The following is a 26131-nucleotide window of genomic DNA, read 5'->3' on the forward strand; positions in this document are numbered from 1 at the left end:
GCTTTTGGTATAATTTATTTTTGGTTACAATTCACTTTCCAATGACAGATTAATTCCTCTTGATTTCACTACTCATCTTTATGGACTTTGCTTTATTTTTTATTAATCTAAAATTTTCTCATTTATTTAATGAATAAATTTAGAGATGTGTAAGGAAGTTACCCCTGATATGAGAAAATTGGGAATCTGTCATTTATAACTTGTTCTACTAAAATATCCCAAAACTCATTTTCAAACTGCAGTTGAAATGGCCTCTTTCCAACTCAACCTCTGCTTATCTGAACCTAAAAAATGCCACAGCCACTTCAGCATCTTGAGCAGGAAGGGAGTATGGTAGAGAGGAGGTCAGAGTGAAAAGAGATGGTTCTATCAAACTTCAGTTGAAGGTCGAGTATTTTACTTTGGCAAATTTTACATCTAACCATGGGACAACACTGCTAGACCCATCTTCCCTCAGCATGGGGAGCCTTTATGGAAAGAAGTGAATCAGTGAGGCTGAGGGTGTTCCAGAGCTAAGGAAGCTAACTCCCGTGTGTTATCCTCCAGCCAGTCTTATCTAGAGGAACTTCTTAGTAATGTTTTCTCTGGCAGCAGGAATCTTGCTGAATAATCTATTTTATATGTTAAAAGTATTACAAGATACTCAACCAAACAACAATAAAATTAAATTTAGGTATATTCTGTTGATCCAGAAAATTCAACTTGATGAGTTGAATGGCAGAAACAAGTGTATGATTTTCATCTAGGAAAACATCCCATTGCACTTTCGACACTGCTTTTTTTTTAATGCGGGACAGAAAATCTGAAGTACTGAAGTATTGGAAAACAAATACATTTCATAAATCGAAAAAAATGTCAAGATGGAAAATATGGAATAAAGACTGTCATTTCAATAATATGTCTTGTATTTTTCTCTGTTTACGGCTTATAGAATCATCAACTCTTAAAATTCAGTGGAGAGCAGGACATTTTGAACAGAGTTCAGATCTCTAGGTGGTGCTCAGAGCTAAGAGGAGGACAAGAAGCCAGGAAGATTTGCTAAATACTTTCCCAGGGGAGCCATTGGACCAAGTGTGGCCGAGTGAAGAGCTTCATTTTCCAGGGTCAAATATCTAGGTCACCTGGGCATGAGGGAATCTTGTTAAGTCCCTGTCATGCATCTGAGTCACAAAACCAAAAGGTATATGGAGAAAGATGAGGGAGCCTGAGTTGTTCTTTACCTGGAAGGAAGGACAGGAGAAAGGAGATGCTAGTACCTTCTCTTGGAAGACTATGCCTAGCCTAATGCATGATTTCCACCTTTAGTCAAGAAGGCAGATTATTTGTTCATATGGTCTTCACTGAGAGATTTCATGGCATCCTTTTGGAATGGAGGAAGAATTGAAGCAACTGATATTTTAATGCACAAAACCTATATTGGTAACTGAAGGATGTAAGTGGTTTTTGTTGTTGTTGTTTTAACCGATCCATCAACCAATCATTCAACACATGTTGATTGAGCAGCTACTATGTGCCATGTACTACGCTAAGTTCTGGGGATAAAAGAGACCTGCTCCTTAAGAAACTTACAGTCTAGTAGAGAAAGTCTGTATGTAAACAAATAAGTGTTATAACAGGTCAGAGGTGATCAGACAGTTGTCTGTACGAAGGACTATGGGAACACAAAGGAGTAATCAAATCTATTTGTGTGTGTGTGTGTGTGTGTGTGTGTGTGAGAGAGAGAGAGAGAGAGAGAGAGACAGAGACAGAGACAGAGACAGAGACAGAGACAGAGGGAGAGAAAAGTACAATTTAGTCGTTTAAAATATGACCTTAAATTCTTTGATATTCCTCTCTTTGAGCAATGGGGTCTGTGCTCTCTCCCCTTGAATCTGGGCAGGTCTGTGCCTGTTTTGACCAACAGAGTATGGTGGACGTGAAGCTATGTGACTTCTGAGGCTGGTCTTAAAAAGCCAGAAAGCCACCTCCTATTTCTTTTGTCATATTTCCAGACACTCCTTTTTGTTACACTTCCTCTCAGAATCTAACTGCCATGCAGGGAGAAACCTAAACCACTTGGAGAGGCCACCTGCAGGCTTTCTGGTTCCCACCGAACCCAGCCTTGGGCTCATCCAGCCCAATTACCAGATGTGTGAATGAAGAAGTCTTCAGATGGTCCAGACTGAACCACTTGTGTCTCTCTTAGTGGAGGTCTCAGTCTTCATGGAATAGATACAAGCCATCTGCACTGTGCCCTGTCAAAATACTCTGTAATACATGTAAACATGGATGAACCTTGGGGACCTTATGGTAAGGGAAATACACCAGGCACAGAAGGACAAACATGATTCCACTTATATGAGTCATCTGATATAGTCACATTCATAGAATCAAAGAGTGGAATCATGATTGTGAAGGACTGTGGGGAGGAGAAATTTGGGAGTTATTAATCAACAGATACAAAGTTTCAGTAAAGCAAGATAAATAAGCTTCAGAGACCTGCTGTACAACATTGCATCTGTAGTCAACAATAATGTATCTCACGCTTAAAATTTTGTTAAAAGGGTAGAGCTCCCATTAAATGTTCTTACCACAATAAAATAAAATTTGTTAAGAAAAATAAGGTATATTAAAAAAAAAGAAAGTTCTGACTCATAAAATCCATGAACATAAAATTGTAGTTGTTTCACGCCACTAAGTTTGTGGTGGTTTGTTAGGCAGCAGTATACAATCAGAACAGAAGAATTTCAGGCAAGTCTTGATAGTATGTATAGAACATATAACACTTGAACGAAACATAATCACTGCTAAGAACACAGGCTTCGGTGTTAGAGCTGAATAAAAATCTCAATTCTACAATGAACTAGATGTGCCCTTTAGATAACCTCTAATGGGCTTGTTGTAGGTATTATGAGAGATAATGACTGAAAGTGCTTCTTACATTGTCAGCATAAAGTAAGCTGGAGAAATGGAGTCTGAGCAGTTGTTCTGCAGAGTGTGTAGAAGTGGTCTGAATGCTCCTGCTACAGTGGCTTAGTCATTTATTATGTAGGATATAATAGTATTTATTTATAATATAATTTGTAATATTATATGTATAATATAATAAATATAATATTACATTTTGGGTTAGTCTCTTTTATTTTGCAAAGAACCCTTTTGATAGCAATGAGCTAAAAAAGAATTGAAGATGTTCACCATCCCAACATGGAAGCTATAGTGATATCACTGAGAAATGTGCTTAAGATGCATTAGCATTTGCTTCAGAAATGTGAAGTGGGTGGTTATGAGTCTTTGAATTAATTTCACTCATTTGATTTCCATTTTTTTAAAAAAAGCATGTAGAGAAAGTGAAGCAATAGCAATTAATGTGTTGGTCCCATCAGAACTTTTCAAACACTTAAACAAAGCCTGTTTTGTATCAGTGACATCAGCTGCTTCAAACAGAAAGTTAGGTAAATTAATACTAAATGGTTCAATTTTTTAATTAAACTCACAGAACCGATGTAATGCTTTCGGAATTTCTTTTAGTTGAAAGTGAAATATCTACCGTGAATGATACCAAAAATTAAATCAAAAGTTCAACGTTTAAGAATAAATTAAACGTTTTGACATGATAATATAAAGAGAATATTTGTGGAGGACAGGGTTATAGTAAAAACAATGCTATCATTAAATTAAGAAATTTATGGAGCAGAACTACTTGGAATTAATTGCCATGCACACTCAACTGATAGTTGTGTCTAAATAAGCATCTATATTGTATGAATCAAAACCTATAGTTGCTGAACTTTACCCATATTTTTATATACACACAATTGAGGAACTGAAGTACAGACTTTTTGCAACTAAGTTAATACTGAATAAAAGAAAAAATGTTACCATAGCATAGCAGTACATGCTTTCTTCTTTGCTGCCCATCATCAGCTAGAATTTTTAAATGCTGACCTTTGATACTTGACCTAATAAACCTCCTTTAGTATTTTATAATGGTATTGAACTTGAAAAAAAATAAGTTTTCAATTTTTTTCTTTTGCATTTTGTTTAAAACAATCGGAAATGTTTAATCGAATTATTTGATAAATGGGGTGCTGTAAATTCCATTTCCTCCCCCAATTCTCAGGCCTGTCTTTTCAGCTAAGCAATCTGCCAGCCTCTGGTTTGTATTCCCTTTCCCTGGAAACTCCTTGTTGGTAATTAGCTGGGGTAATCATGGGCTTACCTCATTTGTTCCCCTTCTCTCAGGGATCCCTCTCCTAACTGCCTGTTGTCCAGAGTCTGAAATCTTTTGTTTCATATATTTTGATCATTTTAAAATTGCTTAAGGTGAGAGAGTAAATTTAGTTGCTATTACTTGTTGAGACTGGAAGCAGAAGTCCCTGAAAATGGTTTATGAATAGAATCATCACTTATGTCCACCAATATAATGAGTGATCAGTCAGTAAATAAATACTGCAAATATTATATTTATTATTTCTCTGTCTCCTTTTAGTCAGCATCCCAGTTTGGATTAAAAATTATCCAGTAATTCTCATTCTAGTATTGTAATAATATTTGTTAATTATCAATACTAAAATCATTCATAAAATTTTGGATAGTATATTTTAATTTAAACAAAATTAGAAAGTGTGACAAACCTTAATTTCTTTCATATGCATTAATTAATGAACACACTGATCAAACTTTGAGACAGCACTGTATAACCTTCTCTTACTAAATAAAGCTTCCAGGGTGTCTGGAGAAGCTGGGAGCAAGTCCCATTTGCCCTCCTCCTGCAGGGCTGTACCAAGCTGCACTTTTCCTCTCCGATTAGGAATGACCAATATTTGCATTTAATATCTCGGAACCAGCAGACCAAACAGAGTCTAGGCTGGGCTTCTTATATTATGCTGATTCCACAGGCATCTTTTTTCTACGTAACCAATGACAGAGGCTTCTTGGGGTCTCAACAAGAATAGGCACAAATAAACCACTAATTCTGCTTTTTTACCAAAACGCAATGTTGATAAGTTGGTAAAAACTTGCTTCAGACCCATGACTACAAAGCAACACTATTAATCAGTACATTGTATGCCTTGACCGTGGGTCCATGTGGTGCAGGTACTTTAGTAAAACAGCTCAGCTGAACCTTGGGGAAACCTACTTATCATAATGGATGGCTTTCTGAAGATGCCAAGTAACCTCAACACTGCCCACCTGCACCCCCCTCTTCAACTTCACTCCATCAAGCAAAGCAGAAACTGCCAAGATGTTTGAATGGGGATGGCAGCAGGCAGTGGCAGATGCTGTCAGGATATCTGTAGTAGTGGTGTGTTAGGACAGTGAGTCTGACCAGAGTGGTCAGCCTACAGTCAGCATGTGTCTGTGGTTCAAGGCTTGCCAGTGTATTATCATTATGTTTGTTGTCTACAGCCTCTTCTGCTTTTTCTCAGCTTCCACCTTCTTCAGATATAAAAATACTTAAGCATGTATCTTTTTGAATTAGAGTTTTGAATTAGAGAAGAAAATTCTATTTTGAAAAGATACGTGCACTCCAATGTTCATAGCAGCACTATTTACAATAGCCAAGACATGGAAGCAATGTCAGTGCCCATCAACAAATAAATGGATAAAGAAGATGATATATATATATATATATATATCTCACAATGAAATGTTAGCCATAAAAAAGAATGAAATATTGCCATTTGCAGCAACATGGACGAACCTAGAGATTATCAAACTAAGTGAAGTAAGTCAGACAGAGAAAGACAAATATTATATGATCTCACTTATATGTGGAATCTAAAAAATAATACAAATGAACTTATTTACAAAACAGAAAGAGACTCACAGACATAGAAAACAAACTTAAGTTACCAAAAGGGAAAGGGGGGAGGGATAAATTAGGAGTTTTAGATTAACAGATACACACTACTATACATAAAGTAGATAAACAACAAGGATTTACTGTATAGCGTAAGGAACTATATTCAATAACTGGTAATAACCTATAATGGAAAAGAGCCTGAAAAAAGGAAATATATATACATATATATCTATATACACATATATATCCGAATCACTTTGCTGTACACCTGAAACTAGCACAATATTGTAAATCCACTACACTTCAATAAAAAAATTCTTAAGGACTTCCCTGGTGGCGCAGTAGTTAAGAATCTGCCTGCCAATGCAGGGGACACGGGTTTGATCCCTGGTCTGGGAAGATCCTGCATGCTGCAGAGCAACTGGGCCCATGAGCTACAACTGCTGAGCCTGTGCTCTAGAGCCCATGAGCTACAACTACTGAGCCTGCGCATCACAACTAATGAGCCCACATGCCGCAACTACTGAAGCCTGCACGCTCTAGGGCCCATGTGCCACAACTACTGAGCCTGCATGCTGCAACTACTGAAGCCCACACACCTAGAGACTGTGCTCCACAACAAGAGAAGCCACCGCAATGAGAAGCCCGTACACCACAATGAAGAGTAGTCCCCGCTCACTGCAACTAGAGAAAGCCCATGCGCGGCAGCAAAGACCCAATGCAGCCAAAAAAAAAAAACAAAAAAAAAATACTTAAGTATGTTTTCCCAAGGCTAAGCAGGGTGTTGTTGTTGTTTTTCATTTGATATTTGTGTATTTATCAGAGGAATTTTTAAATAAAAACTGTGCCTAGCACAACCTTAGGGAAACCATGTTCTGTTCAATCTTGGAAAAACTTATCTACTCCTTTTATAGTTAATGTTTCTTGTAGGTACTTTTATTACTCCATATTAAGAGGGTAAAAGGGGGATTAGAGAAGTTAAGTAATACACAACCAGTAAGAAGCAGATCTAAGGGCTTCCCTGGTGGCGCAGTGGTTGAGAATCTGCCTGCTAATGCAGGGGACATGGGTTTGAGCCCTGCTCCGGGAGGAGCCCACATGCCGCAGAGCAACTAGGCCCGTGAGCCACAACTACTGAGCCTGCGCGTCTGGAGCCTGTGCACCGCGATGAAGAGTGGCCCCCGCTTGCCACAACTAGAGAAAGCCCTCGCACAGAAACGAAGACCCAACACAGCAAAAATAAATTAATTAATTAATAAAAAACCTCCTACCCCCAACATCTTCTTTAAAAAAAAAAAAAAAAAAGAAGCAGATCTAAGATTTGAACTTTGGCAGCTGTGTGATTTCTAAGTATGAGATTTTTTTCCATTCATATGGTGTCTGGCGGAAGACATACTTACCAGAGGAAGCAACATGAAAAATATGGAACTGCAGAGGGATTCCCAGGCTCTCCAGATATTTCTTCATGCCTGGAGCTTAGGATGTGTATAGAAACACGGGATGGGGAACCTGAAAGAAAGGATTAGAGGGGAAATGTGAATATGGACGGCCTCATAATTGGTTCTTTAGGCAAAGAGCCGTCATTGAGAGTCTTTCAAAATAAGTAACACACTCAGATATGAATTTTCAGAAAAATTTTCTCCCCTGAACTCTCTAGTAGTTCAATGGAGGATCATTTCAAAGATATAAACTGAATAGAAGAATTTTTCAATGATACAAGGGATGATGAACATAAACTAAGCCATTAGCAGTGGATACAGAGAACTTGGGGAAATTTGAGAGATGTTGAGTGAAAATGCATGAGACTTGGTGCTGACTGACTCTGGTGGAAGTGGGATGAGGAAAAGGGAGAAACCAAGGATGTCTCCAAAGTTTTCTGCTTGGGTAGCTTGGGGGTTGGGTGGTTGGATGGTGTGATGGTGATTTCCTTGACTGGGAATATAGAGAAGGGGCAGGTGTAGGAGAAGAAACATGAGGTTGAAATGTCTTGTATGTATTGTAGGTGCCTGTGGGACAGGAGGTGGAAATCTCCAGGAGGCATTTGGATATATGACTCTGAATCTCAGTGAAGTCTATCTTAGAGATGTAGATGTGCACCTGGACTCCACCAGAGACCAACGAAATCAGGTTCTGGGGATGGCCCCATGTGTTTCCCATCGCATCAGTCTGACACTGGACAATTTTGGAGATATACTAAGGAATATCGAACTAAGAAGAGGTAGCATACAGCAATACTTTTTTACAATGGAGAGGGAAGGTTAATGACTTGAGGCTATACAAGAACTAATCAAATTATAATATTTTCAGGATAAAATAAAATATTTGTCTTACTGTTTCTCTACTAAGAACTCTTTTTACATATGGTTTGTTATTGTAGCACTTTTTACAAAGAAACTACACTTGAACAGTTCCAAACTGTACATACTGTATGAAGCTTCTCCTCTCAATGAGTTTCTTATTTCTACGTGGAATTTCATATCTTGCAGTGTCCTGTAAGTAAAGATTAAATTCCACCCTTTTCTTCAAAAAAAAAAATTTCAGGATACAATAAAATATTCTATCATATTTCAGTATTTAATTTTGTCCATGTTTCTTTTCTCTTATATCCTACTAGAGAAGCATGTTCAAGTGATTAATACTTATTTTTGGAATATTTTGCTAGAGGCAATGTGACCTCCCAAAGAAAATAACCTCCTTTATTCTATAGCAAGTATTCAAATCTCCAATACAAGCAGTCCCTACTATTGGCAGAGTTGAAAAATGATGTGATTGGTGTCAAGAGATTTGGCTCTGCTACTCCTTGTTTTGGTCGTATTACTTGACTGCTTTGGAGTTCAATCTGATAAATGTATTGAGTAGCTACTACGTACATGGCACTTTCCCAGCAGTGTAGGGAATCCTGAGATATATGCAATTCTAGCAACTTCTTCTAGACATGTAAATAACTTGGGCACAATCATATGACAAACATAGTTGGATAAATTAAAAAAAAAAAACGAAGTTGCCGAGTGTTATACAATTTCAAAGAAGAGAGAAAAACTACTCTATGGGTGAGATCAGGAGAAAAAGATGGCAAGGGAAGGGAACATTTCTTAAGTACATACTATGTACTACATTTCTTTCTGAATACTATGCTAGAATTTTAGAACATTCCATCTTCAAATGGCCTAACTGCAAGTTTCCCTCCCTACTCCACTCCTGTGAATAACGTCCTCTAATCAAACCACCCTCCTTATCAAGAGGACCAGGTGCCCTTCCTACTTGTCTCTGAGAAGGGATTTCAGTTCCCTGCCAGCTCACAGAAGTACTCAAACAAGCCAATCACATCTTCCCATCAGAACCAAGGGGCACCTCACTGTCTTGATGCCACAGAGCCTGCCTCCTGCAGCCCCTGCTGGTTCACTCTTTTCCTGAATGCAACCCTGGCCCTGCGTGGCCTGTGATGTTCTGCTCCCCCAGGCTACGATATAATAAACTGCTGTTGACCTCATCTGTCCAGTGCTGGGTGTCTTACATTCAACCACCCATCACCCTTGGGTGGGAGTCCCTGCCTCACCAGCAGGGTGATTAGGAGGTAATTAAAAAGACCATCAGGGCTTCCCTTGTGGTGCAGTGGTTAAGAATCCGCCTGCCAATGCAGGGGACACGGGTTCGAGCCCTGGTCCAGGAAGATCCCACATGACTCAGAGCAACTAAGCCCATGTGAGCCCGCGCACCTAGAGCCCGTGCTCTGCAACAAGAGAAGCCACCGCAATGAGAAGCCCGCCCACCGCAATGAGAAGCCCGCGCACTGCAATGAAGAGTAGACCCCGCTCGTCACAACTAGAGAAAGCCCGCATGCAGCAAGGAGGACCCAACACAGCCAGAAAAATAAATTAAAAAAGAAAGACCATCAGTAATTAAAAATAATAGATACTCTGACATAAACTTGATAGTTGGCAATTGCTTAAAAATTCTTTGGGATTTCCCTAATTAAAAAATAAAACCAAACACAAACAAAAAACAAAGGACGAACTCTTTACATATGCAAGAAATTCCATAACCTTGGTCTGCGCCTACGTTTCCAATATTATTTTCCACAACTGAAGTCTACTCCCCATCCATTCTAAACCATTTACAGTTGACCCTTGAACAACGTGGGGGTTAGGTGTGAGCTGTGAGCAGTGGAAAATCCACATATAACTTTTTGTTTGTTTGTTTGCGGTACGCGGGCCTCTCACCGTTGTGGCCTCTCCCGTTGCGGAGCACAGGCTCCGGACGCGCAGGCTCAGCGGCCATGGCTCACGGGCCCAGTCGCTCCGCAGCATGTGGGATCCTCCCGGACCGGGGCACGAACCCATGTCCCCTGAGTCGGCAGGCGGACTCTCAACCACTGCGCCACCAGGTAATCCCCCACATATAACTTTTGACTCCCCCAAAACTTAACTACTAACGGCCTCCTGTTGACTGGAAGCCTTACTGATAACATGAACAGTCTATTAACACATATTTTGTATCTATATGTATTATACACTGTATTCTTACAATAAAGTAAGCGAGAGAGAAGAAAATATTAAGAAAGTCATAAGGAAGAGAAAATACATTTACGATACTGAACTGCGTTTATCAATACTGTACGTTTATGCCATCTATTTACAAGATGAATTGTCTGTCAGTACCTATGCCGATATTGTCATATATGATACAAAACGCTGTAGATGTTATATGTATTACTAACACTAGACATCAAAAATGAAAAATGTGAAAAAGAAATTCATATTTCTTTGCAGGTATAACAATTCATGCATTGATAACGAAAAAGCAGCAGTATGATTCCTTTATGGTAGCCTAGTATAATCGATATGATTGCCTCAGGGTAGCCTAGCCTATACACTAACAAATGAATTTTTATAAAATTTTCATGGCATACAGTATTGCAGCCATATTGATAATACAGTATTGGCAGCATTGTTACATTTTTTTTAAAAACCAGTTACCTGTGATGATAGGCTGATACACAGTTTCTCCAAATACGAGTGAGGCATACTGTGTGGTAATGTAATTCTTTGAAAATAAAATTACAAAACAGTAAGAAAACTAACACGTTATTAATTTTATATGAAATATCAGTCACTTAGGCCTATGTAAAAATAGACCAGTATCTACAGATATTTATTGTATTCATGACATATTTTTTGCTTATTTTTTTTTGATATTTCCAGGCTACAAGGTTCATCTGTGAGGTTTTTCAAACTGTCTCAGATCTCCAAAAACTTTTTCCAATATATTCATTGAAAAAAACTCACATGTAAGTGGACCTGTGCAGTTCAAACATGTGTTGTTCAAGGGTCAACTGTGGGCTTCCCTGGTGGCACAGTGGTTAAGAATTCACCTGCCAATGCAGGGGACACGGGTTTGATCCCTGGTCCAGGAAAATCCCACATGCCGCGGAGCAACTGGGCCCCTGCACCACAACTGCTGAGCCTGCGCTCTAGGACCCGCGAGCCACAACTATTGAAGCCCGCGCACGCACCTAGAGCCTGTGCTCTGCAACAAGAGAAGCCACTGCAATGAGAGGCCTGTGCACACAATGAAGAGTAGTCCCCGCTCGCTGAAACTAGAGAAAGGTTGCGTGCAGCAATGAAGACCCAACACAGCCAAAAATAAATAAATAAAATAAATTTTTTAAAAAAAAGATCAATTGTACATTGCTTTTTTAACTCTCTATGTTTTGATATATATGTATGTGTTTACTCTTTGCTGTTTCCTCTGTCTGGTAAATGTTTCATCTCTTGTTCAACTCCTAAAAAAACCAACTCCACGGGCTTCCCTGGTGGCGCAGTGGTTGAGAGTCCGCCTGCTGATGCAGGGGACATGGGTTCGTGCCCTGGTCTGGGAAGATCCCACATGCCGCAGAGCGGCTAGGCCCATGAGCCACGGCTGCTGAGCCTGCGCGTCCGGAGCCTGTGCTCCGTGACGGGAGAGTCCACAACAGTGAGAGGCCCGCGTAACGCAAAAAAAACCCCAAAAACAAACAAAAAACACAACTCCACATGTCTTCCACAGTGAGACTCTCCTATATACACCCTCTGAGAAGCTATGTTTACATACCATTAAAACACATATTACTCTATAACACAATTATTTCTTTATATGCTTTTCTATTTTCTTAGCTATAACCAGCTTGAGGACAGGGTTGGTCATTCTCTCATTAATGTTTATGCTTCTTGGAACCTACATAGTGGCTATCATCCGATGATATTAGTGTTCCAAAATTCTAGCACCATGAATGCTGTTGAATGACTGAATAGATCATTGTGTAATTGTGCCCAGCCAACATGCATTTATAGCTACAAAACTCACTGTGCAAGGAAATAACTCCATTTCTGCCTCTCTTTCTCCCCTTAACCCTTCTAATGATCTGGGTAATGGGAGGCTTAAGTGTCATCCAGGTGAGGGAATCTCAGACCTTCAACCATCCTATGGCATGTGATGGTCACCACCGAGTTGGAACTGACCCTGGTCTTTGGGCATTGGCCTTTATACCTGACATGTCGAGACAATTGCAGTCCCTATGAAGCTTCCCTCATATGACTATGTGAATAACTCTGCATTCTCTTCATCCCCCAGTTAGATGCCTTTGAGTCTGTGATTTGCCTTTTGCATCTTCTGTGCTCTTTTAGGAGCCAAGAAATCTCTGTCCTCCCTGCTCAACCCTAGGTTATGCAGACTCTGTGAGCCTTTCCTTGGGCACCACACTCATCATCCCTAGAGACTGCTATTCTGACACCATGCTTTCACTCTTACCCTGGGAAACAAAACACACTTTTTCTCTGCTTCAGGATTGCCTAAATCTATCTGGAGTCTGAGGAGTCTCTCCACCATTCTGGTCATTCACTTTAAAGTCCCAGTCAATTCCATCTCTATAGGTAAGGATTTCCTAGAGGGAAGATGATACTGTTCCCACTAAATACGATGTGATCTCTTCTTCTGAACTTAAAAAAAAATTATCTGGCCATCTAGTTGTCATTTATCACATACAGCTATGAAATATTGGCATATATATTTCCAACTGCATCATATATTATATATTTGTTTTAGCTTTTCAACCACAGCCTAAGTTTTCCCCTCCCCATTTCAGAAAGATTCTTTTAAATAAGTGAAAACAGCCAAATAAATGCTATTATTCCTTAAAAAATTGAATGTACTCTGATTATGATATATTAACCTGCCACTGTAAGTTTAATATAGTAGCTGTTTAATAAATGGTTTCTTGGCTAGTGAAAACAGCAAACTTTACACCAAATTGTAATTTTATTGTAAGTCAAACTCTACTAGAGCAAGGAGAATTTCCAAAATACCAAAAATTGCTCTTCAGCCCTAGCTATGGCTCACTAATTTCAAACAATACTTACTGTAATAGCATTCTGGTATGACAATAGAATTAAAACAATCCCTTAGAGTTCACGCTAATTAAGCTTGCAGATGGTTTTAAATCTTTCAATGTGTTTCTTGTTAAAATCTAAGCACAATGGGGAAATGGATTAGATAGTGCATGTCAGTTAGCTCCATTGAAAGATGAGTGTAATAACAATTTATACATGCTATTCATCCATGGGCTCACTCAAGTCTAGGAAAATGGTCTCATGTTTTGTACAGCAAGATCAAACTCAAAGATTTAATCCAACCAATTCAATATTTGATAAGCAATAAAAAGTGACACGTGTTTGTCTAAAGAAAGACCTAAATGCCTGGGCAAACAGATATGCTTCCAGAAATATAAAGGTTTTTTTCTTTTGTTCAGATTGTGCCAGTTAGGATTTCATCTCCGTAACTGTGAACATTTTATTATCATGTCTCAACAGGAGTGCTCTGGTTGAGAAGGCACTTTCATTCTAAGTTTCTTGTCCCCCACGGGCTCTAAGTTTCTTATTCTTACTTTCAATCCAGAACTGATTTTTTCCCCCTCTTTTAAAATGTTTGATAAAATTTCACTGTGGCCAATTTTGAGTTTTTGGAGCATAAAAATGAAAGTGTTTTTTTCATCAGATAGGCAACTTTTCAGGTGCTCTGGGGATAGTTAAGAATTGATTTTGAAAAGTCAAACATTCTTCAGAATATAATTATTGAAGAGAAACAATTTTATCAGAAGTAAAACCAGTGAAATAAATGAGTGGTAGATTGAGAGTTGGAAGGTGTATAGAATCTGGAACCTGAAAAATTAGCTTTGTTGTAGTTTAATCAGTCATTACTCTTCTTTCGTGTGTAGGGAAGGATTAGCAATAGATGGCTCTGTGGCTGTCCCATTACCCCGCTTCTAATGTGTGCTTTTCTACATCTTCAATATCGGAGAGACTTGGGCTCCAAGCCCTTCCTTTGTGCAAACTTTCATGTCAGAAAGGACACCGAAATAGAGTAGAGAGGTGGTAAGAATATTCTTCAAGACTCAGTGTCCCCTCCCCTTCTGTATCTCTCAGAAAGGCATGAGTACATGGCATTGTCCAGAGGAGATTTGTCACTGCCTCATGTCACAGCTATATCTCAGTTAGGTGTCCTACCTTTCCTCCTCTAATTCTCTTCTTGCCCTGAGATTCCAACAACTGAGATTATCCAAAGGACTAACTGTTATTTCTCTTAACCATTTTATTAAGGTATGAGTGACATGCTGCACGTGTACAACGCAACTTGATGAGTTTGGAGATAAGTATATATCTTTGAAACCATCAACACAATCAATGCCATCAACATCTCTATCACCTCCAAACATTTCCTCCCCCCCCTTTACTATTATTATCATTTTTCAGTGATATGAAAACTTAACATAAGATCTGCCTTCTTAGCAAATTTCTAAGTATACAATTCAATATTATTAACTGTAGTCTCTATGCTATACAATGGACTAGGACTTACTCATCTTGCATGACCAAAATTTGTACCCTTTGACTAATACCTTCCAGCTTCCTCCTTCCCCTAGTTTTTGGCAACCATCATTCCACTCTCTGCCTTGATGAGTTTGGCCAGTTTAGATTCCTCATGTAAGTGGTATCGTAAAGAATTTGTCTTTCTTTGTCTGGCTTATGTCACTTAGCGTAATGCCCTCTAGGTTTATCCATGTTGTTGCAAATGGCAGGATTTCCTTCTTTTTAAAGGATAAATTATATCCCATTGTAGGCCTATACCACGTCTTTATCCATTCATCCGTAGATAGACATTTAGGTTGCTTCCATGTCTTGGTTATTGTGAGTAATGCTGTAAAGAACATGGGAGTGCAGATATCTCTTCACGATCCTGATCTCAATTCCTCTGGCAATATACCCAGAAGTGGGATTGCTGGATCTTACGGTTGTTCTGTTTTTAAGCTTCTGAGGAACCTCCATACTGTTTGCCATAACGCCTGCACCAATTCTTATTCCCATCAGAGTGTACAAGGGTTCTTTTTTCTCCACAGCCTTGCCAACACTTGTTAGCTTTTGTGGCTTTTGATGATAGACATTCTAACAAGTGTGAAGTAGTATCTCAATGTGGTATTGATTTGCATTTCCCTGATGATTAGTGATGTCGAGCACCTTTTCATATACCTACTGGCCATTTGTATCTCTTCTTTAGAGAAATGTCTATTCAAGTCTTTTGCCCATTTTCTAATCAGGTTATTTGTTTCATTGCTATTGAGTTGTAGGAGCAGCAACTGTTATTTAAAGTTACACATAACATAATAACAATGTTTTTGGTAGAAACAGTCCATAAGTTTTCTGGTGTCAGGGAGCAGAGCTAGGGAAGCAAGGTTGCCTGAGTGAGCACACATGTACTGCATGGACACTACCGGAATGACTGAATATAAACCAAGTAGTAAAAATGGCTCACTGGATATTGGTGAGACTGTACAACAGCTCCGGAGTACTGGAGAGAAGACTGTCAGTGTTCCATCTAGATCCCCTGAGCTCCTTTTTCTTGTTCTGGGTGTCAGTCTCTAGTTTCTGTGTGCTGTGCTTCTAACTGCTTGCCCCTGTGACCTCCTTCAGAGACTGCCCCTGGGCTACTTTGCACAGACAGCTAAAGGTGTCCAGTGCAGCCAGTAGCTGATGACTATGGTGTGGGAGCATGAAAGCCCAACTCTCTTGCCTCAAGGCAGGACAAATGCTGAGGCATCATTTATGCTCCAGAGCTCCGCACAGGATCAGGCAGGAACTGGGACTTTGCCTGAAGTCTACTAGAGCTTGGCTTCTTTGGCTACCTTGCTCTGCTTCCCTCCCTCCCTAATTGGTTTCTCTGGGGAGTACATCCTCAATAAATCATTTGTTCAGGAAGCCTTATCTCAGGGGCTGCTTCTAGGAAATCCAACCTAGGACAAGTATTAGGACTGTCATAATTATAGTAGCCATGATAGTTAATATTCAGCTTAGTCTATGCCAGACATTATTGTAAGCATTATATATATTGTATATAATACACTCATTTATCTTCACACCACTATGAATAGGTACTAATCAGCAGAGCAACTGACTTTGCACAAGAGTTTAAAAGCTATAAAGCCTACAAACTATTATGTATAATATAAGCTGTAGCATATCCTTGTAAGGTTATATTGTAAGACACAGGGAATAAAACCAATATTTTATAATAACTACAAATGGAGTATAACCTTTAAAAATTGTATCACTATATTATATACCTGTAACATATAATATTATATATCAACTGTATGTCAATAAAAAATAATAAAAAAGAGATGTAAAGCCTGCTCAAGTGTCATCCCTGGAATCTCCTTCTAAATGTACTACTGACCTTTCTTTTTTCCTCCCCACTTCCTCTCCTTAGTTTTATCTGGGCCCCATGATTTATATTTACAAAGCTTTAGGGTTCCTGCCTCAGGGAAGATTGGAGAAGGGGACTCTTCACATAACACCTGCTCCAATTGCATGCAGATGAGAGAGAAAGAAGAGATCCAGGGCTGTGGCCACCAAGATATTAGTGGTCATGGAAATACTGGTTAGCCCTTCTGCAGGAATAAATACAGTAATTTTAGGTGGGGATATTAAATGCATATTAAAATGCTTCATTCTATAGAATTTTGGAGACGTCAGGTACTTTAATGTCAATTTTTTCCCATTCTTCTCTTCACATGGACCTTACTTAAAGAAAATCATAGCTTTATCATGTGTAAACCACCAATTTATAAAGTCTTGTGTGGTTAGAAAGTCCACCATTCTTGAGATTCTATGATCTGTTTTCCATAAATTAAGCCAAATTTTAAAATCATGCCCAGCAGACTACTGAATACATTTAGCCAAACCCTCCATGTCTTGTTATATTTCTTTTTGTCTCACTTTATTTGGAAATGGAGAATGGTCTGCCATCATGGTCAGGATAACAACCTTTCATACACCAGAAAATGATTATCGTGTTGCTTTCTGTTGAGCTGGCAAAACAATTCCCTTCATTGTGTAGTTCTTTGCTTTCCAACCATCTAATTATTTTGCTACCTCCAGATTCCTTTCTAAGTACTTTTTCTTCTTAAGTGTACACCCCAGAACAATCTATTAAGCGCATTAAGTGATCAAAGTCTGTGAGTATCTGATTGCGCTATTGAATACCATGGTAAGTATCTGATTGCGCTATTGAATACCATGGTACGTTTACCTTACAGTTCTTTCTGGAGTGTTGTATTAATGCCTGTGTTTCCAATGTCTGTCTACCGAACAAATGAATGAATGAATGAATAAACGCAAGAGCAGTATACTATGGATATGTTTTGTTACAAACCACAAATATTTGTTCTGCCTTTTATTTTTTTTAATTTTTTTTGCAGTACGCGGGCCTCTCACTGTTGCGGCCTCTCCCGTGGCGGAGCACAGGCTCCGGACGCGCAGTCTCAGCGGCCATGGCTCAGGGGCCCAGACGCTCCGCGGCATGTGGGATCTTCCCGGACCGGGGCACGAACCCACGTCCCCTGCATCGACCCGCTTTGAGCCATGGCCACTGAGCCTGCGCGTCCGGAGCCTGTGCTCCGCAACGGGAGAGGCCGCAACAGTGAGAGGCCCGCGTACTGCAAAAAAAATTAAAAAAAAAAAAAAAAAATCGGCATAGATAAATCTGTCCTTGGAGTTAAGATCTGGTATCATGGAAGGAGAAGCAACCCAGCACATGCAAAAAGCATTTAAGACGTGGGTCCAAATCCTGGATCTACTATGTTCAGCTATAGGGTCTTAGGCAAATTGCTTAACTCTCTCAATGATTCAGTTCCCTCATCAGCAAAATGGGGAATTTTGATAGATACTTTGAAGGTTGTTTTGAAGGTTGGAGATGATGCATAATAACTAGGCAGTCAGTAGCCCTTAAACAAATGGTTATTAATGTCATAGAGGCCATGAGTTTTAAGGAGAACCCTGGAGAGTCTTGGCAAAAGGGCTTTGGCTTTCATGAGAGCAAAGTTTGTTCTGATGCTGTCCCATTGTTTGGCAAGTCCTTGCCTTAGAAAGAATTTACTGATTCATGGGAGACAGTGTGTGGTATAATGAAAGGAGTACCCAATTTGGAATCAGGAGACCCTCCCCTCCTGCAAATTATCTCTGTATTTCTGAGCTGATCGCTTAACCTCTGTGGGCTACAATGTCCTCATCTACAAAAAAGATGCTGTCGGAATGGAGACTCCTAAGGTCCCTTCTAAAATTCTGTGAATCTGAGATTCTTTTTTTAAAGAATTCATGGGAAACTAGGGGGAGGGTAGTAAAAGCAGCTGAGATAGTGGTATGTATGAACAGCCTCCGAGGTATAGGCTCAGGACAATCTGAGGGAGAGATAGGGAGAGAGAGAGAGGGAGAGAGAGAAACTATAGTTAAAACTAAATTCAGAAAGAAAAGCAAAACCATTGGTCTTTTAATGTATTCTGGAAATTTGGGTTCTTGCAGGATATTTTACAGAGCTCACTGGTGTTAAAATCCTTGATGCATGTAAATTACAAGTTCCTAAGATTACTTTTAATGGAGCTAATAGCCCCAAATCTTTGAACCAGATGGCATCAGGTTGAAAGAAGGAAGAAAAGATATTATGAGTGTAAGAGGGATTCAATCGGTTGGGGTCAAGATGATTAATGACAACATTCTTTCCCCTTTTGTACTTATGACCTCTACATTTGATGCATTTATTTTTCAGAAGAGAGACTATTTTCATTATGATTCTGAGACATGTGCAAAGAAATGCTTCCAGCTGAGATAAACTTACCAGAGCCCCTGTTGGGAGACAGCGCATTAAGATACATACTGTGCTTTCACCTCTGCAGAACTTAGAAAGTAGAAAGAAATGACTGATTTCAGCTCAGTCCATGGCTGCATATGTTGCCTGCCAGAGGAGCTGCTACTCCTCCATGAAAAGGGATCCACTTTTCATTTTTTTACCTTAAATAGTAATATACATAATACTTGTAATGCATCCAACCTTAACATTATGGCTATGAGTGCAACTACCTCCTTTATTTTCTATTTTATAGCAAATTGCAGAGAATTAGATAACTGCCATGAAAGAAAGGTACATTAGTGTAACAGCTATTGCAAATATTTTGTTCAATTTTTATTATTAAAATACATTTTTTATTGATGATCACTGGGAAAACCCAGAAATCATAAACAAGAAAATAAAAACCACCTATAATATAACCTTCCTGAAATCACTATTGATAATATTTTATGTCTATCCTTTTAGTCTTTGTTATGCACATATATGTGGTCTCCCTGATTGGAATCATATGCATATTATTTGACTTTAAGAAAAATAAGACATTATCACGAGAAATTTTCATGACCATGACATTAAATGTTCTTTGGGAATATAGTGGTAGGAATGAGGTAAGGGTGAAGGGGACAAAGAGAAAAAAACAGAAGTGGTGAGAGATGAATGGGGAAGGCTCCTTGGGGCTGGTTGATAAAGTAGCAAGGGTCTTGTCTGTCATGCTACAGCAGGGGAGGGTGTGGTCAGGTACTATGTGATACGGGCAGGAAGACAGTGACCCCACCTCTCTAAAACAGAGTGAGTTGGACAGTTTAGCAGGTCAGCCTAGGTTACCCGGGATTCATTCATTCTTCCTAGAGGGAGTATAGTGGAGTAAACAAGCATGGACTTCGGACTCAGACATTCAGGGTTTAATTCTGCCTCCTGAGTGTATCTGATAGGCCTGCGGTCCCCAACCTTTTTGGCACCAGGGACCGGTTTCATGGAGGACAATTTTTCCATGGACCAGCGTTGGGGGGGGGGGAGTGGTTTCGGGATGATTCAAGTGCATTACATTTATTGTGCACTTTATTTCTATTATTATTACATTGTAATATATAATTATATAACTCACCACAATGCAGAATCAGTGGGAGCCCTGAGCTTGTTTTCCTGCAACTAGATGGGCCCATCTGGGAATGATGGGACCGCTTAGCTCCATCTCAGATCATCAGGCTTTAGATTCTCATAAGGAGCGCACAACCTAGATCCCTCGCATGCGCAGTTCACAGCAGGGTTTGTGCTCCTATGAGAAGCTAATGCCGCCATTGATCTGATCTGACAAGAGGCGGAGCTCAGATGGTAACGCGAGCGATGGGGAGCAGCTGTAAATACAGGTGAAGCTTCGCTCGCTCGCCCACCGCTCACCTCCTGCTGTGTGGCCCGGTTCCTAACAGGCAACAGACCAGGGACTGGGGACCCCTGTAATAGGCTACAAGTTATTTAATACCTCTAGACCTTAGTTTCCCCCTCTGAAGAAGGAAGATAATCATACATACCTTATACTGAAGGTTAAATAAGATAATGCATATAAGGCATGCGATTTTGTTCGGGTATGTATTAGGTGCTCATTTATAATTGTACTGTTATTACTTTGAAAGTTAGGTTGTAGAGAAAAGATTGTTTTCCCAATGAGAAATTCAATCATGTTAGTGGGTCTGTCAAGGATTCTATTTCTTAGGAGTGAAGACATCTTATTTGCCTATTCATACCTTATACAGAATTGTTCAAGAAATTGGGGTTGCTGTTTTTCAATCAGCTTTAGCTGTGAAAAATCAGCTTTACCAGTGAAATATAAAGTGATGAGTATAAAGACTTAGCTTAGAGGGGAAACTATGGGTTTCGTGAAGCCAATGTCCCTCGCATCCCTTGTTGATCTTTCCCCAAGATGATAGTTCCTCTGTACGTCCATCCCCTCCAGCATTCTCTTGGCCCATTCTTCTTGCTCTTCCTCCCTGCCTCCTGACCTTGGAGCTCCATCACTAACACACTTCTCCAATCTCATCCTTATCTTTTACTTTTATCCCCTAACTCCTGCAAAAGTACAGATTGCCTGGGCTGGCCTTTGGCAAGCTTCATGATCTGGTAAAATTGGGATAGCAATAGTATTTATAATATCTATAATATATTATAAAATATGTATATATTATATGCTGTATAAGTAATATATAATATTATACATATTCACATATGTAATATAGAGTTGCAATGAAGATTCAGTGGATTAAGACATTATCAAGCACTTATAACAATAATCAATAGACTATAAGCACTTATATACTAGTTATAATTATTATTTTCTGTAAAAATAGGAATAACAATAATTATCCAGCATTCTCACTGCACAACCTTCCCACAGTCCAACTTCTCACAAGCACACACAGTCCTTTACTATGCAGGAGTATATTTCTGTGTAAAATGACAGTTACGTTCTTACTCTATTTAAGAAATGTATATTGATGACAGCCACATGTAAAAGAATGAAATTAGAGCATTTTGTAATACGATACACAAAAGTAAACTCAAAATGGATTAAATACCTAAATGTAAAACCAGATATTATAAAACTCCTAGAGGAAAACATAGGTAGAACACTCTTTGACATAATTCACAGCAATATTTTTTTGATCTATCTCCTAGAATAATGGAAATAAAAACAAAAATAAACAAATGGGACCTAATCTTTTGCATAGCAAAGGAAACCATAAACAAAACAAAAAGACACCCTGCAGAATGGGAGAAAATATTTGCAAACAATGAGACTGACAAGGGGTTAATCTCCAAAATATACAAACAGCTGATACAGCTCAATATCAAAAAAACCAAAAACCCAGTCAAAAAGTGGGCAGAAGATCTAAATAGACATTTCTCCAAAAAGACATACAGATGCCAAAAGGTACATGAAAAGATGTTCAACATTGCTAATTATTAGAGAAAAACAGATCAAAACTGCAATGAGGCATCACCTCACACCAGTCAGAACGGCCATCATCAAAAAATCTACAAACAATAAATGCTGGAGAGGGTGTGGAGAAAAGGGAACCCTCATACACTGTTGACGGGAATGTAAATTGGTACAGCCACTATGGAGTGTGGAGGTCCTTAAAATCTAAAAATAGAGCTACCATATGATTCAGCAATCCCACTCCTGGGCATACCTCTGGAGAAAACCATAATTCAAAAAGATACATGTATCTCAATGTTCACTACAGCTCTATTTACAATAGCCAGGACATGGAAGTAACCTCAGTGTCCATCAACAGATGAATGGATAAAGAAGATATGGTATATATACACAATGGAATATTCCTCAGCCATAAAAAAGAATGAAATGATGCCATTTACAGCATCATGGATGGACCTAGAGATTATCATACTAAGTGAAGTAAGCCAGACAAAGACAAATATCATGTGATATTGCTTATAGGTGGAATCTAAAAATAGAATACAAATGAACTTATTTACAAAACAGAAATAGAGGGTGGCGGGGAAGATGGCGGAAGAGTAAGACGCGGAGATCACCTTCCTCTCCACAGATACACCAGAAATACATCTACACGTGGAACAACTCCCGCAGAACACCTACTGAAGGCTGGCAGAAGACCTCAGACCTCCCAAAAGGCAAGAAACTCCCCACGTACCTGGGTAGGGCAAAAGGAAAAAAGAATAAAGAGAGACAAAAGAATAGGGACGGCACCTGCACCAGTGGGAGGGAGCTGTGAAGGAGGAAAAGTTTCCACACACTAGGAAGCCCCTTCGCGGGCGGAGACTGCGGGAGGCGGAGGGGGGAGCTTCGAAGCCGCGGAGGAGTGCACAGCAACGGGTGCGGAGGGCAAAGCGGGGAGATTCCCGCACAGAGGATCGGTGCCAACCGGCACTCACCAGCCCGAGAGGCTTGTCTGCTCACCCGCCGGGACGGGCGGGGCTGCGAGCTGAGGCTCTGAGGCTAGGGTTTCGGTTTCGGACGGAGCGCAGGGAGAGGACTGGGGTTGGCGGCTTGAACATAGCCTGAAGGGGTTAGTGCACCACAGCTAGCCGGGAGGGAGTCCGGGGAAAAGCCTGCACCTGCCGAAGAGGCAAGAGACTTTTTCTTCCCTCTTTGTTTCCTGGTGCGTGAGGAGAGGGGTTTAAGAACGCTGCTTAAAGGAACTCCAGAGACGGGCGCGAGCCGCGGCTAAAAGCGCGAACCCCAGAGACGGGCGCGAGCCGCGGCTGAAAGCGCGGACCCCAGAGACGGGCGCGAGCCGCGGCTGAAAGCGCGGACCCCAGAGACGGGCGCGAGCCGCGGCTGAAAGCGCGGACCCCAGAGACGGGCGCGAGCCGCGGCTGAAAGCGCGGACCCCAGAGACGGGCGCGAGCCGCGGCTGAAAGCGCGGACCCCAGAGACGGGCGCGAGCCGCGGCTGAAAGCGCGGACCCCAGAGACGGCCGCGAGCCGCGGCTGAGGGCGCTGACTCCAGAGACGGGCGCAAGCCGCGGCTGGAGGCGCGGACCCCAAGGCGGGCGGGAGACGTTGGGGCTGCTGCTGCCGCCACCAAGGGGCCTGTGTGCGAGCGCAGGTCGCTCTCCACTCCCCTCTTCCGCGGAGCCTGTGCAGCCCGCCACTGCCGGGTTCCCGGGATCCGGGGACGACTTCCCCGGGAGAGCGCACGGCGGGCCTCGGGCTGGTGGCCGGACTTTGCCGCCGCAGGCCCGCCCCGCATTCCGTGCCCCTCCCTCCCCGCCGCCGGCCTCCGTACGCCAGAACCCCCGAATCAGCGGCTCCTTTAACCCCGTCCTGTCTGAGCAAAAAACAGACGCCCTCCAGCGACCTACACGCAGAGGCAGGGCCAAATCCAAAGCTGAGCCCCTGTGAGCTGTGAGAACAAAGAAGAGAAAGGGAAATCTCTCCCAGCAGCCTCAGAAGCAGCGGATTAAAGCTCCACAATCAACTTGATGTACCCTGCATCTGTGGAATACATGAATAGACAGCCAATCATCCCAAATTAAGGAGGTGGACTTTGGGAGCAAGATCTATGATTTTTCTCCCTATTCCTCTTTTTGTGAATGTGTATGTGTATGCTTCTGTGTGAGATCTTGTCTGTATAGTCTTGCTTCCACCATTTGTCCTAGGTTCTATCCGTCCATGGTTTTTTCTTAAAATTTTTTTTCTTAATAATCAATTTTAATTTTAAGAACGTTATTATACTTTACCTTCGTCCTTTCTTTCTTTCTTTCTTTCCTTCCTTCCTTCCCTCCTTTAGACAACGAATCATACCAAATTGAGGAGGTGGTCTCTGACAGCAAGATTTATGATTTTTCCCCCTTTACCTCTTTTTGTGAGGGTGTATGTGTACGCTTCTGTGTAAGACTTTGTCTGTATAGCTTTGCTTCCAACATTTGTCCTAAGGTTCTATCCGTCCCTTTTTTTTTTTTTCTAATTAAGAATTTTTTTAATTCAATAACTTTATTATACTCTATTTTATTTTTACTGTATCTTCTTTCTGTTTTCCCTTCTTTCCCTCCTTCCTTCCTTCCTCCCTCCCTCCTTTCGTTCCTTCTTGCCTTCTTTCCTTCCTTGCTTCTTTCTTTCTTCCTTCCTTCCTTCCTTCCCTCCCTCCTTCCTTCCCTCCTTTAGACAACGAATCATCCCAAATTGAGGAGGTGGTCTCTGACAGCAAGATTTATGATTTTTCCCCCTTTACCTCTTTTTGTGAGGGTGTATGTGTACGCTTCTGTGTAAGACTTTGTCTGTATAGCTTTGCTTCCAACATTTGTCCTAAGGTTCTATCCGTCCCTTTTTTTTTTTTTTCTAATTAAGAATTTTTTTAATTCAATAACTTTATTATACTCTATTTTATTTTTACTGTATCTTCTTTCTGTTTTCCCTTCTTTCCCTCCTTCCTTCCTTCCTCCCTCCCTCCTTTCGTTCCTTCTTGCCTTCTTTCCTTCCTTGCTTCTTTCTTTCTTCCTTCCTTCCTTCCTTCCTTCCCTCCTTCCTTCCCTCCTTTAGACAACGAATCATCCCAAATTAAGGAGGTGGTCTCTGACAGCAAGATTTATGATTTTTCCCCCTTTACCTCTTTTTGTGAGGGTGTATCTGTACGCTTCTGTGTAAGACTTTGTCTGTACAGCTTTGCTTCCAACATTTGTCCTAAGGTTCTATCCGTCCCTTTTTTTTTTCTAATTAAGAATTTTTTAATTCAATAACTTTATTATACTTTATTTTATTTTTACTGTATCTTTTTTCTTTTTGTTTTTCCTTCTTTTCCTCCTTCCTTCCTCCCTCCCTCCCTCCCTCCTTTCGTTCCTTCTTGCCTTTTTTCCTTCTTTGCTTCTTTCTTTCTTTCTTCCTTCCTTCCTTCCTTCCTTCCCTCCTTCCTTCCCTCCTTTCCTTCTTTCTTTCCTCATACGTCTACTAATTCCCTCTACTTTTTCTCCCTTTTATTCTGAGCCGTGTGGATGAAAGGCTCTTGGTGCTCCAGCCAGGAGGCAGGGCTCTGCCTCTGAGGTAGGAGAGCCAACTTCAAGACACTGGTTCACAAGAGATCTCCCAGCTCCAGATAATATCAAACGGCGAAAATCTCCCAGAGACCTCCATCTTAACACCAGCACCCAGCTTCACTCAACGACCAGCAAGCCACAGTGCTGGACAACCTGTGCCAAACAACTAGCAAAACAGGAACACAACCCCACCCATTAGCAGAGAGGCTGCCTAAAATCATAATAAGGCCACAGACACCCCAAAACACACCACCAGACGTGAACCTGCCCACTAGAGAGACAAGATCCAGCCTCTTCCACCACAACACAGGCACTAGTCCCCTCCACCAGGAAGCCTACACAACCCACTGAACCAACCTTAGCCACTGGAGACAGACATCAAAAACAGGAGGAACTACGAACCTGCAGCCTGCAAAAAGGAGACCCCAAACACAGTAAGATAAGCAAAATGAGAAAACAGAAAAACACACAACAGATAAAGGAGCAAGATAAAAATGCACCAGACCTAACAAATGAAGAGGAAATAGGCAGTCTACCTGAAAAAGAATTCAGAATAATGATAGTAAGGTTGATCCGAAATCTTGGAGATAGAATGGACAATAGAATGGACAAAATGCAAGAA

General features: G+C 40.7%; 1 long non-coding RNA gene across 1 annotated transcript in view; it reads right to left on the bottom strand.

Annotated features, from left to right (window-relative positions):
- Positions 1-7192: 7192 nt before the first annotated feature.
- LOC141279479 (uncharacterized) overlaps positions 7193-26131 on the bottom strand; it is a 38668-nt gene continuing 19729 nt past the window's right edge. Inside the window, exons 2-3 of the long non-coding RNA XR_012333748.1 lie at positions 8214-8278; positions 7193-7297 (exon numbers count right to left, since the gene is read on the bottom strand). This is a non-coding gene — a long non-coding RNA (uncharacterized lncRNA). The remainder of the gene's footprint in view (positions 7298-8213; positions 8279-26131) is intronic.

This window comes from Tursiops truncatus, chromosome 9 (assembly GCF_011762595.2).
Source record: "Tursiops truncatus isolate mTurTru1 chromosome 9, mTurTru1.mat.Y, whole genome shotgun sequence".
Taxonomy (NCBI): domain Eukaryota; kingdom Metazoa; phylum Chordata; class Mammalia; order Artiodactyla; family Delphinidae; genus Tursiops; species Tursiops truncatus.